Genomic DNA, 19,147 nt, shown 5'->3' with positions numbered 1-19,147 from the left:
ATAATGAGGGTGAGGATTTAAAAAAATGGTTTCGATTCATAATGATCTCGCAGTACAAAAAAGCCTATTTGAATGGCAGCTTCATTCATAAGACCAACGTTCCTAGGTAGATCCCCCAAGACAGTACATACTGTATTTAGAAAATAGCAAGGCAATCGATAAAAAAGCTTTTCAATCACAGATTTTGTTCATTGGCTGCTGTTTTTCTTTTCCACCAGTTCCTCAAATTCAGTGAGAAAGAGGTTCCCCGAGCAGCATTAATATCTTTTTAACAATCATCCTCATATTGCTACATTCTCATGGGTGACCTTTGCAATGACAAGTTACTTCACTCGATCAAGATAAATTAGCAACACACCAGGGCTGGCTGGCAATTGGGTTACTTTAATTACTTACCCTGAAAAGAAATCTAAAAAGGAAAACAAAACAATCTACTGTTTACAGAATAATAAATGCGTTAAACAGTTGCCCACTGAACATTTTGCTTCTTCACAGCCTTCAATTACTTGAATAGCGCTTTAACACGCAACTACATGAAAATAGACCATAATACTAAATTTTCATCTATTATCAAATTATTCTACCATGATACTAAAATGCTGTATTAAGAAGCTTCATGCTATAAAGTAAAGTACATTATCTGGCATAAAACAAATAAAATAACAGCCTTGCCACAGATCGGATTCTTTTTAGGAAGTCACAGCACTGCGAAAATGCGTAACTGTGTCCGGTAAGGTGCAAGGGAACTGCAGTCAACCCAGCCTGGAGTTTCTCTAATTTAGAAAAATGTCAAGTACTAATTTAAGTAGAAGTAAACAATGATCCTTTGAAAAATGCATGAGATGATGTTGCTGTTGCAGGGAGAGATGATGTGACAGTTTGCCATACAGCAAGGGCCTACGACATCTTAAATGTCTCCTCACAAGGCACTGCCAGAAAACCACAAAGGAGGCGAGATGTGCCGTGAAGGACAGGTCTTTCCTCTCTTAAAGAGGGGAACAACCCTGAAAAAAGGAAAAGCATCTTATCATTGTGCAGTCACTGCAGACAGCGTCAAAAAATAGATGATCTGGTTATAATCTGGTCTTTGGGGACGCTTTCATAATAGATGTGGCCTGTGTTATTTCCCTTTTTTCCCCAAGTGTCAAAGTGTGATGCTATTAGAAATCGCCCATCTTTCTTCTGTCCGTGAATTGCAAAGCACTAGAACAGTGCTCTCGGTTCAGAGCCCAGTCACTCTGATCAGCCTGGCAGTTACACAACGCGCTGAGATTGTTCGGATTCTGGGACAGGAAACAAACCGATGCAAATTAGACCAAGTATCGGTTGTTTTGAATAGGATAATCTGTTTTATCTGTGTGGTCTATATTTAACAGCAAAAGATGGGAACTCCATCCATCAGTGCTTTCAGTTACAACCACACGACTCAAAACACAATTATTAGGATCCCACGTGGGGGGAAAAGATCAAAGACCAGAGGAACTCGAGTTACTGAGACGGATGGTGAAGACTTTTAAAAATCTCCGAACCCCACTAAATTGAATTTTGCTCTCGTGACACACACACGTCTAGTGAGGTTCATATTAGGTTGACTACTACTTCAATTACAAAATATGTGAACCAAAATGGTGAAATTAACTCTTGGTTCTTCCAGAATGTACTGTACAAGCTGCAGTTAAAACATTTTACAAGTTAAATGAAAACACGTCAGTATTTTCATCGTCCATGTATGCCAAGGGTAAAACATGATTAGACATGTTGCAGTAATCATTTATACCTTATATTCTCAAAACCCTCCCTTCTCTGAATCATATACAGTATTCATAAATAAATTCATAAATGTATGTACATAAGTTGCCTAAACTTAAATGAAATTAAGCCATGTATAATCATTTTAAATTAACCTCAGCTAAAAATCATATAAAAACTGAGAACGTGTTAACCCAATTGCTTAAAAAAAATTCCTCTTGCCATATTTACACTTTTGTGGCTGTCATTTGCTGCAGTGCAGGTTTAATTAATTAACCTCTTCATACTGTATGTACATACTTTGCCTGCTGTAAGAGAAGTGGGGCTTTGTGCTTACAAGCTTTTGGTCAGGAAATAATCCCATAGGCATGAATTAAGAGACTGAAACTGGTAAGAGACTGAAACCTTTTGGTGGTGTTAAACCAGCAGCTGGGTTTTCTTATGCAACAGACCTGTTACCAATGCCAAAACTGGTCAAGTGCACAGTGAAATACTATAAAAGCTTCTACAAAAAAGCAGTAAAGATCTTGTAACTGCGGATATTTGCAAACCATCCTATAGAAAAAGCGAGTAAACCATACTGAGGATAATCTCACCTTTTCTAAAAGGTAAACTGTGAAATACTACACCAGATATCCAAGCTGCTACAAGGACTCAAAAACATCAGAGAGAGCAACTTTGTGTTTTTAGGCAAACACAGTCCCTTAAACTGATCTGAGTAGCTAAGCAAGCCTAGGCCTGGTCAGTACTGGGAAACCTCCAAGGGAAATAAGGTTGTCACTTTAAGTGGTGTTGGTGGACCAGCAGGGGGCAGTATTCCCTCTAGACCAGAATTCCAATCCAATGGCCTGTTCTTTGGATGATTTTTTTTAAACTGAGATCCTGAATATCTGGGCATTAACAATCCCATGGTATGTGAATGCCAGGGTCAGGTTAAGATCAGACCTGTACAGTCTGAAGCTGCCTTTTAACTCAGACTGGAAAGAAAGATCACTTCCCTGATTAGCTGTTTAGTGGAACTACAGGGGCAGAATGCCAGCTGTGTCAACTGTCTGTGTACAATACTGCACTTGTCCAGTATATACTGTATGTAGTAGTAGTAGTAGTAATAATAATAATAATTGCTTACACTTATATACAGTAGCGCTTTTCTGGACAGGTAATGGGGACTCCCCTCCACCACCACCAGTGTGCAGCCCCACCTGGATGATGTGACGGCAGCCATAGTGCGCCAGAACGCTCACCACACACCAGCTACCAGTGGGGAGGAGAGCAGAGTAATGAAGCCAATTTATAGAGAGGGATTGTTAGGAGGCCATGATTGATAAAGGCCAATGGGAAATTTGGCCAGGACGCTGGGGTTACACCCCTACTCTTTTCGAGAAACGCCCTGGGATTTTTAATGACCACAGAGAGTCAGGACCTCAGTTTTACGTCTCATCCGAAGGACGGCAACTGTTTACAGTATAGTGTCCCCGTCACTACACTGGGGCATTAGGACCCACATGAGCCGCAGGGTGTGCGCCCCCTGCTGGCCCCACTAACACCTCTTCCAGCTGCAACCTTAGTTTTTCCCAGGAGGTCTCCCATCCAGGTACTGACCAGGCTCACGCCTGCTGAGCTCCAGTGGGCTGCCAGTTGTGAGCTGCAGGGTGATATGGCTGCTATCACGTATCATGTACTGCTATCATGTAAAATACTTTTGGATGAAAGGTGCTATTTGGAAGGATTATTAATTAAACTGTCATGTCAAATGTGGACAAAGGACATTGGCTTACTCACTTCAAGGTCTTTACTAACTATTCTTTGTCAGTGTCCTTGTGCATTGTGGGTTTGTCATTATTTCTTACCTAGCTTAATAGCTACAGCTCAAATTTCACCATGCCCATAATACAAGGAACAAAAAGCATATATAGTAATAACAATTAAACAATCATTAATGATGATGTCTGGAAAGAAAGAATTATTCAAGATGATTTATATACAGTAAAAAAGGTCTTTGTAAACAAGACATCAAAGCAGCCAACAGAAAAAGTAAGCTGGAAAACTGATTATATCAAGATAGTTATGCTTTGTGGCGAGGAGAGGCAGGGTGGGGTTCAGAATATTGGGACGCACTGTCCCAAAACCAGAATCTTTGGGCATAATTTTCAGTGTTAGTCTAGCATTAGGAAAAAGCTGTGAAAGCTCTTTGATCTTCATTACAATAAGAAAGTGCGACGTTGTAAATATATACTGTAATCTAAAATCAGAGTTTGATATTTAACCCTGAAGACCCCGATTTTTGTAGAACAAGTCATATTCATCATTAAACAGCAAAACCTGTGTACCTCTACTAATGTGGACTTTTCTTTAACTCTGTTGCTAATGAAGCCTTCAAATAGAAGTGTTCCTTTAAAAAAAAAACATTTGAGTTTTCAGTCTACTTTAGTCTGCTGAGGTTGCAGCACAAATGCGTATTCACTGATAAAGGGAGAATAAGGCTCCTGTATGAAATAAGCCTTCATAAAATAAACTCAGTTCATAGCCCTTTAATACTGTATATAGTACTGGTGTCTGACTGTATAACTCTCAAATTATTTAGAAGTCAGAGTTTTCCACAGACATACAGCACCTTGCAGTAGTATCCCATTTTGTGAAATTTCAAAAGGACACATACATGTTTTCTGAAACTTTTTAAAATATTTTCCTCAAAAACTGAAGACTTCTAAGGGTAAGATAAGGTACAGTAAATGTCGGCAAAAACTAAAGAGAAAAAAATGAAATACTGTGTGTTGATTGGAAAACTGAGGCAAACGAGTGAACAATTACACAACAAGCAACATAATTAGCTGAGTGGCCCCCGTGCCTTTGAAAATAAGTTTCAAAAGAGTTTTTTTAATACTAATAATTTATTTACTTCTTTCATTTTGTTTTAAGCTCCGAGTGTGTGGAACAGGTTGTGTAAATAAATCAACTGCTATTTTAAAGTGTCGTGACTTCCAAGCTTTTTTGTTAGTCAAGCTATTTTATTATATGACTACCAAATGCCTACTCAGTATTTAAAAGTGCACATTATATTTTTCACAAGCCCTGCTGCCAGTTTGATGCCAAGGAACATTCAACTTCCGAAATCTCCACACACCGTTTTCCTGCGGTCAGATGGACTCTCAGTCCCAGCACGTACCTGTGGAACAGGGATGAAATTCAAACACATAGTGTTACTATTTTGGGGACAGCAGCATTAGGGTCTGCGGTTTGACTACTCACTTACTTTTCACCTGCTTACATTCTGCACTGCAGTAAGCTGTGTAATATTACAATCTTAACAAGCGCAAACAAATCACCACTACAATACACTGCTCATAACTACTCTCCCTCTAAAACTATAATGATTTAGAAACAATTCATTAAAGTAAGATGTTGGGGTTTATAAAAATATAAATAATGTGCACACGTATAAATTGATTTAAAAACACCAAATGCCAAGCAGCAAAATAAATAACCACAGGAACTTTAAAACACAAATTGGCCAGGAACTGAGATGTCACTTGAGTACAGTTTTCTATTATTAATGACACAAAGCACAACACCTGTACTCCTATACCCTTTTTTCACAACTGAATGATGAAATTCATTTCCTTCTGGAAATTCTGCACTTCCTGTGTAAATTGTAAGAGCAGAACAACTAAGTCAACAGCAGTTACTATAAAATAAACATGACTTTCAAATTACACTATTGAACTAACTGCTGATAGTCTGACAAAGTTCAGAAATGGTCTACCCACAGTCCTGCAACAATATAAATATTTTAGTAAAAACAAAAGGTGGAATTCAAACTAAAGGCTATTAAATTAAAATTATTTATAAAAAAGATGTTAGAACAGTGCTAAAGGTTTTGTGAAGGTCTGCTGGATGTGGAAGAGATGGATGTTGTGCTTTAAAGGAACACCAGACCGAGCAGCTACTTTAAGTCACAACACATCTCTTTTTTACCCTTTTCCTATTTTTTTTCCTTTTTTGTGATCCTTGTGGTTAGAAACAATCCCAGGAAAAGGTCTGGAAAAAGAACACGTGAAGGCGGGACACTGTGGTGTTGGTGGCACTTAAATTTGTTTCCTGGGTCATTTCCCCCACACAAAAATCTGTTTTAGAAAGGTCTGTTTTGATGCTCTTTGTTCGTCCTCCCTGATGTTCTCACAGGCATGCTACCAAGAGATGATGTTCTCCTTAATTCAAATATGTTCCCTCTGGTAATGTACAGCATTAGTAGAAATGGGCAGAACAGAAGATGACTTTGGTTACTGCTCTCTAAGACCAGACAGGTGTTCTGTAAAATCCAATTCCAATACCCCTCTTACAATACGACGTGTTTATCTTGCGTTTCAAGGATAAATACAGAAAATTGTATTTTCTTTAACATTTCATAGCCTAATATCCTGGCTACAGTTGTTCAAAACAAAGTTAATGTATTTTAGAATAGCAAGCTTAATGTGCCGGACAACAGCTGGCACATTTGAGCATTTTAGACCTGTTGAATTCAGAGTTTCATAATTTCCTCAACACCTGACAAAATGACTCTTATTCCTTGTTAAGTTATTCCTTGAAAATAAAGAGAGTGCATTGAATAAAACTGAAAACAATAGAAGTGTGATATTCTGTTCATTATATTAGTTGTGGTGGTTTGTGGCGATTACAATGTCAATATCATCCATGCGCTATCTCCAGCCAGAGTGGTTAAAGAAAGGAACAGCATGTTTAACCTCTGAAATACCAGACTTAATCAGCGCCGGCTTGTGACGTTTGAGTCGGTGTGTGCTCTCGGCGGCGGAGGCAGGCGTGTTGTGTGGGGGAGCAAGAGTCCATACTCGCTCGTCAACAGGAGTTTGCATGGTGAGACTGTATCACAGGTGGCAGTCTGCTGTCTCCACTCCAGACCTCCGTCACCCTGGGAAAGAGAGACACAGTGAATCAGCCAGCTCTAACGGGGTTATTCCCAGTCTGCTTCTTAATGCAGGAGTGAGAGGAATAATACTCATTTTTGTGATCTGATTTGGTAAATAAAATATATCTAATACTGTAGACTAGACAACTAGTTCCCCTGCAGAGCAGCAGACAGGTTACTCCTACACATTCATTACAATAAAACCCCTAAATTCTGCTCACACTCTTGTTTCTATTATAAACTGTTTGGAGGGACACATTCTCCTAAGTAAAATCAGGGAAGAATGAACATTAGGATTCAGATTCTCAGACTTCCTAGGACCGTCTTGTTTCCCAATTGTACATACAGTATGAGCAACCCTGTAACTTCACATTTCTGGAAAAAACAAACAAATAAACAAACAGCTTCATAATACAATCTGTTTCATCGAGTGAGGTTAACCTGTTGATCACAAAAGCTTGGATTAATTTATATTGCATAAGTGCTACCAATAGTTTGTGCCTTACATAAGGCAAATCATCTTTCTTACTTAAATCTTCCTTTATATAACCAGTGCCTAAAAAGGTAAAATAATGTAGAAAAGAGAAAATAAGCATGTCTATATAACTAGCCTGAGATTACACTGAGAAAATATTTCAGCTTGTGTGATAAGAGCAAAACTGCCACTGTATGCACTTCTAAAATCTTAGGAGTTGGATTTTTTTTAATTCACAGTTTCTTTCTAAATCTAGGTCAGATTTCATGAATATGTACGATCATTATGTACATGGCATGTTTATCTGTGTCTGCATTTCAGAAAGAGAAAAAAAAAACCCAAACGAGCTTCTGGCAAAATACGTTTAAAAATAGCACCTTAGATGGTAAACAAAACATTGTCAAACAGGAAGTGAGCAGTCAATATCTAAATGAATGTGCTCGTGTTACTGAAATTGCAGAAAAAACAGTATAATTCCAACAAATATATTATTTTTGTCTTTACATCTGTCTTGTTGCAGCTAAATATTTACACAATTTCTCACAGTCAGCAAAATAACCACCTCGAATACATTCACCCAGCACACAAACATATTATATTAATATATATGTACAGTATATATAAGATATATGCATGCATATTGTATGTTAGCATTATTTCCATTGGTTCTGTAATGTATATTGCTGCATATAAAAGAATATATTGGAAAACACTATTAATTGCTTCATTTTATTGGTTACTTAAAATGTGGGAATGTTTCAAGTAGCAAGAGAAAAGCAACAAGACCAGTGTTAAAATGCTTGGGCCTTTTTGTAAATGTGTTTTAATCATCTTCACAAAAGAAATGAACTCATGGAGCAGTATCAGAACTGCAGGATTCTGAGCTCTCACTTTGTTCAATCTGGGGTGAAGCCACACAAACAGAATTTCATGTTCCAGGAAGACAACAAAACCAAACATTTCTGAAGAAAACTGAAAAATCATTTTTTTTGTAGTCTTAGACGGAATCTTGAAGCAGCCTCTAGTAAGATCAGTTTGCAAAAATTACTGTAGCCATTTTACATTTGTGCAAAGCTCAGAAATCAGAAATATGAGAGGTAATAAAATTATTTTATATACATGCACACAGTTCTAAAAAAAACAAGTCTGAGAGGGAGATATTGGTTTTAAAATACAGAGCAGTAGGCAGCATAGTGTATGAATACATTCTACTACATACTTTCCATGTTGATGATAAGTGTCTATAGAGGAACTGCCACTTAATCAGCTCAGGCAGAGGAAGAAAGATGACAAAGCCAGTACATCCCTGACCAGTGCAAGTGGAAACTTTAACACAGCAAAGTGTCAGCTTTAACCAAGAAGTCATCACCATGCAAATTGATGAGATTTTTCATTTGAATTGCAAACCAGATCTCTTCCAGTTATAAGTGAAAAGCAGAATAATTGAGTTCTACATCAAAAATCCTAATCAGGCCTATTTAGAATCGACAATAATTTAATTTAATGCCATTCTAAACAAACAGATAACTGTGTTTGTCTGTACATATATTATGTTCTATGTAAATAAACAACATGCCTGATGATTTCAGTCAAAAAATCCAAAGAGAGTTCACAAGAAATTACATGATGCATTGTCTTTCATGAAAAAGTAAAACTGCTTGAGAACATTCTCATAATACTCAAATGTCAATATATTGTAGTGCTCTGGTATTTTAGAATAAGGTTGCAGAGTGCACAGATGCTACACAGGCCACCAATTTAAGACAAGAAAAGGCTTTATTCTTGACAACGTGCAGCCCTGAAAAAAAATCTGGTTTGCTCGGTTTAATATGCATTTGTTGTTGCTGAAAAGGTTAAAAGATTTTTCCTATCGAAACTGAGTGGGTTGTGAAAGAACATTTTAATGAAGAAAATTTCCCCTCCACAGCTAAATATTATCACCAAAGCCATCAAAGTTTCAGAATGACTTATTTATATTTATTTATATAAAAAACAAAGATTAGACAAGTAGAGCAAAATTCAAGAGTATATGCTATTTTCTTTAACTTTGGGTTGTAAAAGGTACTGGCAGGATTTACTCACAAATTTACAGTATAATGAATTGTAAATTTATACTACAGTACAGTATATAGGCTATATTACAAAAACATTTTAAAACCTCTACAGTTAAACACTACTGCATTTTTTAATAAAATCAATACACTATATTACAACAACAAATATTTAACAATTCCACCATTTATGCAGGTCCTTGCCTGCTTTGAAGTTTGGGGATGGCAAATATTAATATTTTAATAATACAGTACCATACAGCATCCTGCTTCGCAACTGCACTTGAATGCAAAAATTACATCACTTATCAAAAGGAAAAAACGGCATATTTACAGCATATCTGAATGGTTAAAAAATAGCAGACATCACTCATCTGCTGTCTCACTTTGATGAGCACAAGGTTGCGTGGTTATAAAAATTTAAAACTCTCTGCTGTGGGCAGACCTGATGAGTTTTTTCCCCTTTTCTCACAGCACTACAGAAAAAGTGAGAGGTTAGGGCGAGCTCTTTTGCAAGACCATTCAGTGTCTTCCACGCTAATTTTAAAACCCCACACTAAATTACAGTTCCAGCTGAACAATTTTTATGCTCGCAACTAGAAGGAAGAAAAACTCTCTCGAGTGCAAAATTGAAATTACAGAGAAAAAAAAACAGGAACAATCAAGCAAATAAACTGGCAAAGTTAGCAATACCAAGCACCGAAATTCAGACGAAACATTTTGGGTTTGCCTCCGTATTATTTCAGAACGAGTTTCAACTCCCAAGTTAAATTAAACACATTTGAGAAACTGTTCGTATTTGTAACGGCAAGTTACTGTCACTCCTACATAAGGCAACCTCAACGATCAATACTGAAACTAAAAAAAAAAAGGAGGATACCACAATACATTCTCTTCTATAACCTTTAGTGTTAGATTTTATGTAAACAAAACGTTTCTCATTTTAGACAAACTCTCTGAAACCTTTAATAGAAAAATTACACAAAGAGGCTAGGTGCAATTGCAATTCTCTTCCAGGCAACCAAATAAGAAATTTACTTCTTATACAGAAAAATCAAATAAAACACTGAAATTTTTAGACATTTAAAAAACAGCAGAAACCATACAAAATTAAAACAATTATAAATTTGAGTTGCAGATCAGAAGTGCCAGTTATTGTTTTTTTGTGTGTGTGTTTGTTTTTTTATTTTTAACAAAAATATTTAAAAAACACAAATATGAAAGCAATAAGAAATAAGATTAATTTGTAATTACTAGTCCAACATATTTCCCTACAATTAAAAAGCAAATGCTCTGAGAACTAAACTGTGTCATGTCATGTTGTCATTCTAGTTTCACGTTATCTCAGCTATTTCATTTGGATGTAAAGCTTTTCATTTTAACAGACCCCACACAATTTCACCCGAAGGACAGTGACAATGTATTGTGAGAAATACCACTAATGGAAGTACCCTCCTGTACTGTTATCCGTGCCCACACACTGCATGAGAAATAAGCTCCAGGCAACCATGAGCTATTCTGAAACCGATCAACAAGTCTCCCCACATTTGATAAAACTTCTCACAGTCAAATCATTTTGTGCTCGTTCCTCAAAAGTCAAATCTTCCATCATCTTCCCCGTGTACAGCAGAAGGCATGTGCAGTTTAATCCAAATAAATCTCCTTCTTTTTTGTCATAAATTCTATGGGGACCTCTTACATTTTAAGGGAATTTAAAATGAAAAAAAAAACAGGGGTATATAAGATTAACATTCTTTTTTTATTTGACAAAATTATGCAGTTTTACTGTACATAATCTCATACAAAACCATTATTACCAATGAAACCATACATATTAAAAGCCCTGACCTTTTCTGGTTTCTGAAAACAATGTTTAGCATTAACAGCAAAATATTGTAGTCATACTGTAACTTCATCTTATGAAATAATTAATCTCACAAAACAATATTTCTTTAAATGAATGTTAGCATCTTAGAGTTAGCATCTTAGAGCTGGTCACTGAACCATTTTACATTAAGACAATTTCAGTGAGATTACTGTGCTTTTATATTCTCTTCCAACAGCAAATAAAGCAAACTAAAATAATATTTAAGAAATCTAATTTTGTAAAAAAAACTAACTACAATTTCATTTCCTGAAATGCAATTAACAATAACCCAATACTTCAGATTACAGGATGTTCTTATTTTTATGATTTTGTTAACAACTGCGAGTTTTAACAGAGTTGCTGCAGGCTTGCCACTTTTTCAGCTTATAGCAACCCTTAAAATGTCTGTGCTCTAGAAGAACACAAAACCACAGGTGGGTGTCCTCTGTTACAGACGGAGATATCATGTCTTATTTTCAAAGTATCTGATATTGTTGTACCAACAAAAAATAAAACCACATTAATGAAGCTCTTTTGTTGTTTTCTGTTTTGTTGTGTAAATTGTATACTTTCATTTAATCATTAATACAGAGCAATTGAAACGGGGCCAAATTTGCCTATTAAGGCTCGGCAGTGCATTAAATTTTTCTCATATTAGCCCACACACTTTCGGTGTTTAGAAACCCTCTACATCTTAGTAATCAGCTGACGGTTTAATTAGCTGGTTTGTTTTCTAAATGGGTCATTAAATATTTTTAAGCTTGTCTCCTCTTTAACATACCTCTGTTGTATTGACTAAAAACATGTACTAGATGTGAAACATTTAAAAATATTAATTAGTTTTTGGTTTAAAATTACTGTCCCTTTTTAATTATAGTTAAGTTTAGTTATGATTTGAATTTCCTGAACAGGAAAAAAAATCAATTTGAGATTCAGACTAAAATCAGAGTTAAAAAAAAACCTTAATACAGTATATGGTATATAACACAGACTGTAAATTTAAATATAATAAGTGACATATGTTAGAAGAACAAAAAGTACCATAGCAAGATATTTGTACATGTAGTTATTTTTGTTTGTTTAAAGGAGAGAAGCTGGTCACAGCATTCTGCACAACTGTCAAATGAAAGAGTTTTTACTACCTCTAATCTGATGAGCATAATCTCTGATGAGAACACTCAAGAATGCACAAAAGAATATACAGAAACAGCCCTTGTTGAAATAACTGAGTAGTGCCATGTTTTGCATGCCAGAATCTTATTTTAAAAAAGGCAGACTCTTCTAAAAAAACCAACTGCATTTTTTTAATGAAAAAATGCAAGAAAATGAAAGCTTTCTAATTTAATTTCTGGTTGCATCAGTATTCACACATTTCCAGCCAGCCTGTTTTTTTTTCAACTGAGGTGCACATATGTAAATACCACGTGCATACTGTTAGTCTATTTCTAGAGCCTTGACATTAGTAAATAGACACGCACTGAGACTCATGCTGCTCTCTGCTGACAGCCTCAGCTCTGGCTGCCTGCTCATGAGAACTGACACACAAGTAAATCGGGTGCAAAGCCGGGCAGCAGGGCACCAGCAGAATTGCCAACGTCCCTGGGTATTCCACGGATAACAGGGTTGTTGCCCGTTTTAAGAGAAGCCAACAAAAAAAAAAAGCAGTTCATGTGCCCAAAACAAGGAGTGCAGGACTTTCGAGCTGGGGAGTGCTAAGTGTCCGTGTGGCAAGACTGGCCTGCGCGAACAGCTGGATGTGACTTGAAGTGGCACTGACTGGGTTGGGCAGTGCCACCTGCCCTCCTGCCATCCCCAGCCCTGCTGGAATCCCCCTCTGGCATTTCACTGCCTTACGCTGTTGTCTGGAATTAGCAGGTGATCCTCAAGATGAGCCTGCCTAGTCCATTCGCCTCCATGAGGTCAGTTGTTAGTTCACATGAAATAACTAGGTTATGAGATACAGATTTCGAAGTCACCAGCATAGGGCCGGTGAATTAAACACAAGCCTTCAGAAATGTGTGTGATTTTCTATTTATTTTAAAGGATGTTATGATTCCCAGAACTCTCTTCTCTGTGTTCTAACAGATAACCAAGATATAAGCTGTGAATTCAGTGAAATATTTACTCCTTCTATATGAGAGAAGACAGCAGAAAACAAAACCGAGAATCTGCTTGTGGTTTTCACAAAAACGCACTTACACTATTTTAAACCAGGCTTTTGCCATACTAGGGAGAGGAATTGGTATTTCGTCTCTGACATTTAAACATCCTATGGGTTTCATTCGTACCAGCTGTGTTGAGCATTTAGACTAAACCCACGCGCATCCCGGCTAGTGGTGTCTGCTTCATCATTTCTCAAATCTAGAGCTTTTGTGGGTGCCAACAGCATTTGACAAGACACTGGCAAGTAAACAAGTGCTATTCTGCTTAATTCCTGCCATCTTCTGCTGTCCCACTTTCAAGAAACCCAAGCTCGAGCTTCACTTGATGTTAATGTGTTGCCCTTCGGTGGCAGACTGCATAACGGAAAAAAGAAAAGAAGGACACTGTGGAATTCTCCTGAAAACGAAATACCAAATGTCACACCTTCCCAAAACTGGACAATACACCAGTGACCTGATTCTTGGATGACTGATTGTGTAAATACTAAATCAGGTCACAAATAGAGAACGGTCTTCTCAATCCAAATCCTTTCCTGATTGCATCCAAAAAGAAGGTGGCAAAAGGTACCTTAGTAAATAATATTTGGAATACAACAAGCTAAATGTGGCATGTAGGAACTGCTACACTTTGAATTCTTAAGTCTATATCTATCCATCTATTTTCAAACTGCTTTATCTAATACAGGGTCATTGGGGAGACAGAGCCTGACCCGGTGAGCCACAGCCACAACCAGCAGGATGCCAGTCCATCACCGGGCACACACAGACACAGATACGGACTTGCACTCACTCACACTGGGGACGGTTTTCCCAGAAGCCAAGTCATTTACAAATGTCTCTTTGGACTGCAGGAGGAGACCTAAGCACCTGGAGGAGACCCATGCAAACACGGGGAGAACATGCAAACCCCAAAAAGATAGCATCCCTAGAACCCAGGGCCCCGTGAGGCAGCAATCAGAAACTGCTGCGCCACTGTGCTGCCCCATGTGTGTAAATTTTATATCTAGGTAATACTGTATTCATTTCCACACCTACCAGGAGTGCCAACACGCTGCACACTGAAACGTGACTCTGTGCTGTAGGGCCTGCCCTGGAGAAGACAAGGTCCCAACCTGGACCTCTGAGCTCCAGCGTGTCTCCACAAGATTTACACAACTTTCACCCCATTTTGTCTCTTGGGACAAATAACGTCTCCAAACCAAGACACAGATCCTATCAACAGTACCCTGCCATCACCGAGATACAGATGAACACCCCTTCAGGTCTCGTCTTCGCCTGGCTGAGTATCCGAGTTTTCCTTAAACAAGAATTACTGGGGGAGGGAGGTATGTACAACCTTCCAGAGACCTACCTTCAGGAAGATCACAGTGGTAGGAATATTGGGCGCAGATTAATTTGTCATTATATTCCTGCATGGGTCCTGAGTACTACACCTCAGCTACGACTTTGACCGAATCTTCTCCCTACTTTTCAATGAACATTTAATAAACACATTTTTCCTGTGGGGTGTTGTTCCTCGCACACTGTAAGAACCAGTGGATAGATCAAAATGAAGTATCTGTGCTTTCTGTAGCTGGATAGTTTCTTGTGGCAACTGTGGAATGCATCTGGTTGCAAAAGCATAAACTGTGTGTGTGAACTAGGGCATCTTCCAGCGAATGCACAGTTGGTTCTGCCAGTATGCAAAAAAGAAACTATTGTATAAAGAGGCAAAAGGCCAACCAGGTTCTACAATGATGTGACAAAGCCTGCTGCGCTTGGATCAAGGACTATAAATAACATATCTGTCTGTCACTAACATCACAAGGAAGTGCTCAGTTATTGCAAAACCTGAAATGTCAGCTTGCTCATTCCTTGACTAATGAGGTTAAGGTACTACATATACAATACTACATATTGTTCACATAGCTCCTTGCTGCTTTTAATTTCAGTGATTTCTTTGGATTGTCATTAATGCACAATATGTGGTTCGCAGTTTTATTGGGTAGATGTTCATTTTATTCCATAAGGTTAAGGGTAAGTTTAATCAAGTTTATTTGTTACATGTTGTATGAAAACATACAAACAGAAAAAAAAATATGAAACTCCAAATGGCAAGTGTGATGTTCACGTGTCTGCATGCCATGTTGACAAAGATTCACTGGTTTAAGATGAATATGTGTGGGCAGCTATGAACCAGTTTCTATAGATACAATACACAGGGCACTACAACAATATTTTGGCACAAGTATTTGCTTGTGTTTCACCATGTAAACGGATTAGATTGGTGGATTTTATGCAGATATGACTTCGGCCATATCTGTTTAAACTGTGTTGTTTCTGTAGTTTTTCAACTTGGCCAATGAAAACATATTTCTATCACTGCCGAGCACAAATGGTGATAATGATGGAAGAACTGGGTCTGACTTAAAAAAATAGAAGCATGAAGACCGATTGCTGGGATCAAAAAGACTAATTCAATTGAGAAATATAAAATTGTTAGGGGCACAAAGTGGTATCCATTACACAGAACAGTTGTTTTAATTGGTTTTAATTTTCTTAAATTTAAAAAATGTCTATAATTTTTTACATTTTCTTAAATTGTCTTACACTTTGGTCTATTAACAAAAAATACCAAGAGTTACTTTGGATTTAAAGTGGTCATGTTTATGATGTACACCTAAGGAATTATTTTGGATATTTTAAATTTAAAATGCCTGCCAAAAGTTTAAAAAATAATGTTATTGATGTTTTCAGAAAAGACCTGACAGCAGCCATATTTCTCTGAAGAACATTTTAGTCCTACTTCAAGGTGAGCCTGAACTGTTATTTTATTTAGATATTTTTTTACTTTAAAGTTTCCATTAAAGCTTAATTTGTCATTATAATTCTTCTAAGGACATGGGACTGGGGCAAAGTCCTGTTTCCTTTGTAAAGTTAAAAAAACAAACCTGTCAGTATCTATTTACAAAAGTTCCGTAAAATCCATGCAGTACCAGTACTAGCTCATCCGGCTATTTTAACAGACTTTTCTTCTTGTCAGACTTTCAACCAAATGCTCAAGTTTATCATTATTTGTATTTAATTCCAGCAATTCCTTTTGTTTTTGCATTTAACAGTGAATCGTATTTATGTTTTTATTCAGTTTTGGTAAAAGTCAGCTGTGTCTGTCTTGAAAGTGTTATTTAAATGTAACAGTACTTCCTCCATCATGCGAACTGCAGAATTTAAAAAAGCGGATTGCAACATTAACTTTGAACCACAACAAGAACACCTCTGTCAATGAATTGCTACGTTCACAACCGAACAGCAGAAAATTGCGCTGTGAAACTTCAGCTGAGTTTCAGTTTGCCTCGGCTTTGCACGAAAAAAAGAGCTGTGTATGGATGTCTTAACCATTGAGCCTTTTAAAGACTACACCATTGTGCCACGGTTATAACTGTACGTCATCACCTTATTTTCACAGACTGCATTGTCACTACTCATCTCTTCTGCACCTTCATTGCACTGTTGCCCAATTTAAGGCTCATTCCTGCCTTAGGTTGTAAAAATTCAACTCCCACGATATTAACACCCCGATCTGACAAATAGTATTTATTCAAAAAAACTCTGTAGTATTCAAAAGCAGTACATTTGTAATTATTTGCTGGTTTCTTTAGCAGCATAAACCTGATTCCCTAACAAATTCAGCCACCTCCAACCATAGCATAGAATCATTTCACCTTTAAGCCAAACTAATAAAAGTTAACTAGTGCTGTTTTTTTTAAACTAAGGTGACACTAACAGGTTTCTCAAGCTCAAACTTTGTGGTCTACAAATCTGAAACAATCAACTTTGTTTTTTCCCTGTTAGTGATGAAATGGGATTCATTGAAAGTTTTCTTCAGATGCTTGCCTTTTTTGAAGCTTAGGCCTTAATTTATATTGTGAGCAGCAAACACTACATATACCAGACAGTGTGATTTAAATCACAATTTTCTTTTTCATACAGTATGTAGTTGAAGTGGCTACAATTTACATTTTCTTTAAATGTAGCCCCAGTTTATATAAAGAGGTGTCTTTGTAAAACAATGTTTGTGAGATTAATTGATTTCAGTTGATCAATCCCAACTTTGCAGCGTGACGGTCTTGTTTTTTACAAAAAAAACAATCACTTTCAATTTGTTGTCGACACAAGATGCATTTTGATTTTACCAGAGATTAATAGAACGTCGTCGTTTTCTTCCTGTGTTTTCGCTCTGGCCTGGGACTTTGTTGGCAGGTGATTCTAAACCATTTTGAGAAAGTAAACCAGAAAATTATTTTTCATTTGGGAATCAACGATAGATGAAGAAAAAGAACATTGTTGGGACATCAGAAAGTCCAGAAGAGAAGAGGAGGATGTCTGGCCCAACGTGGTCATTTGATTCTATTTCTCTACAGTCCCATAGGCTACTGATTTTACTCAGAAGTACATGACTGCCCTGGAAGTTCCCTGAAAAGACACAATTTGTAGTCTTTGGAATGGATTAAGTACCCAGTTCTCACACTGCAAAGTTTGGAAGAACCCCAAACTCCACACAGACAGGCATCCCTAAACTCAGATCTGACCTGGCACTCCTGAGCTATCTGGATTGTGCCCCACAGTACTAAAAGAAATTAGTAAAACAGTTTGTGTACCCCTTTCCTTACAAGCAGACATTAATTCTGGAACCTGCAAGAAATACAGAATAATCTGCCAGTATCCTGTTTGCACACTTTGTATGCGTCTGAAGGTGATAAAAAGCAAATTGGCATTTTATAGGTTACAGTACTGCTTAACCAGAACTGATTATCACCCAAAGGAATATCAGATTTCCCAAAGTCGTATTATTATTATTATTATTATTATTATTATTATTGAAGAAGACAAACGTAAATCCTAAAACATATACACTCTGCATCTGCATTTCCAACTAGGTATATCTGCAATATGGGAAAAATGCTACAAAAATGTATTGGCTTGTTAAACAAATAGGAGCCTCATAGTGTAATGTTTTTCCAACTCCACAGTCTGATTTTGTTAATTTTAAAGTGTCGTTTGGTGCCGTTTTCAACTTTTCACTACATAGTATCATGCAAAGTTACACAGAGAACATGGGTTTGTTTTGGTAATAGCTTGTTCAAAGAACACATTGTCTGAACAGCTACCTAAGATGATCACACCCCTTATCTTTAAAAGCAGACCTAACCACCAAGTTCTGATTATTTTCGGAAGTGTAATGACACCGAAAGGACAATCCAATCCAAGTCTCTTCTTATTTGGGTCACCACTAAAGTTGTGAAACTGGATCCTAGGCACAAGGACAACATTAGTTTCATTTAAAAATAAAATTTAAATTACTGTATATTATTCCAAATGCATCACTAACAAACTTAAAGTATTACCTTCAGTCCTGAGGTTGGCTGCTGAAATGGTTTCAGCTCTAAAAAAGAGAAGTTAAAACCTGATCCAATTTAGAGATTAAACAATTTTAAATAGACGATAAGTCATTCAAAAGCTGTTTTGACCAATGTTAAAGGATACCCCTCTTTTTTTCTGAACTGATTATGGCCTACATGTCAGTAAATATCTCAGGCTTAACAAAGATGTTCTGATTTTCTCCTGAAATTATTCTTGTACATCTCCTTTGCAGTTCCTCTTTGCTTTTGTGTAAACAAGTCCCTATCAGCTTCTGAAAAGCTGTCCCATCAGAAAACCAGCCATAGTTTGTATGACTAACAGACAAAAACATCCAGAAGTCTAAATTTAAACATATTTAAATATTAAACACAGCATCAGCAACACAAAAGCCTTAAAGTATAAAAGTATTGCAAAAATATCATAGGCAAAAACTGAAATTCATATCTGTTTCCAACAGCAGAGAGAAACAGTATAGCTGACAACCTTATACAAAAACTGCATGAAAGACACAGAAAAAAA

General features: G+C 37.0%; 1 long non-coding RNA gene across 11 annotated transcripts in view; it reads right to left on the bottom strand.

Moving 5' to 3' along the window:
- The window catches only part of LOC107079312 (uncharacterized), a 90,405-nt gene that overhangs the window by 11,042 nt on the left and 60,216 nt on the right, over positions 1-19,147 (bottom strand). For 10 of the 11 annotated variants that reach the window (XR_011182293.1, XR_011182297.1, XR_011182294.1 and 7 more), the window contains one exon: positions 6,492-6,676. This is a non-coding gene — a long non-coding RNA (uncharacterized lncRNA). The remainder of the gene's footprint in view (positions 1-6,491; positions 6,677-19,147) is intronic. The other variant, XR_001480264.2, reaches the window with a different exon arrangement.

This window comes from Lepisosteus oculatus, chromosome 17 (genome assembly GCF_040954835.1).
Source record: "Lepisosteus oculatus isolate fLepOcu1 chromosome 17, fLepOcu1.hap2, whole genome shotgun sequence".
NCBI classification, from domain to species: Eukaryota; Metazoa; Chordata; class Actinopteri; order Semionotiformes; family Lepisosteidae; genus Lepisosteus; species Lepisosteus oculatus.
The sequence above is the reverse complement of the archived record's forward strand: the minus strand, read 5'-3'. Positions and strand labels throughout refer to the sequence as shown.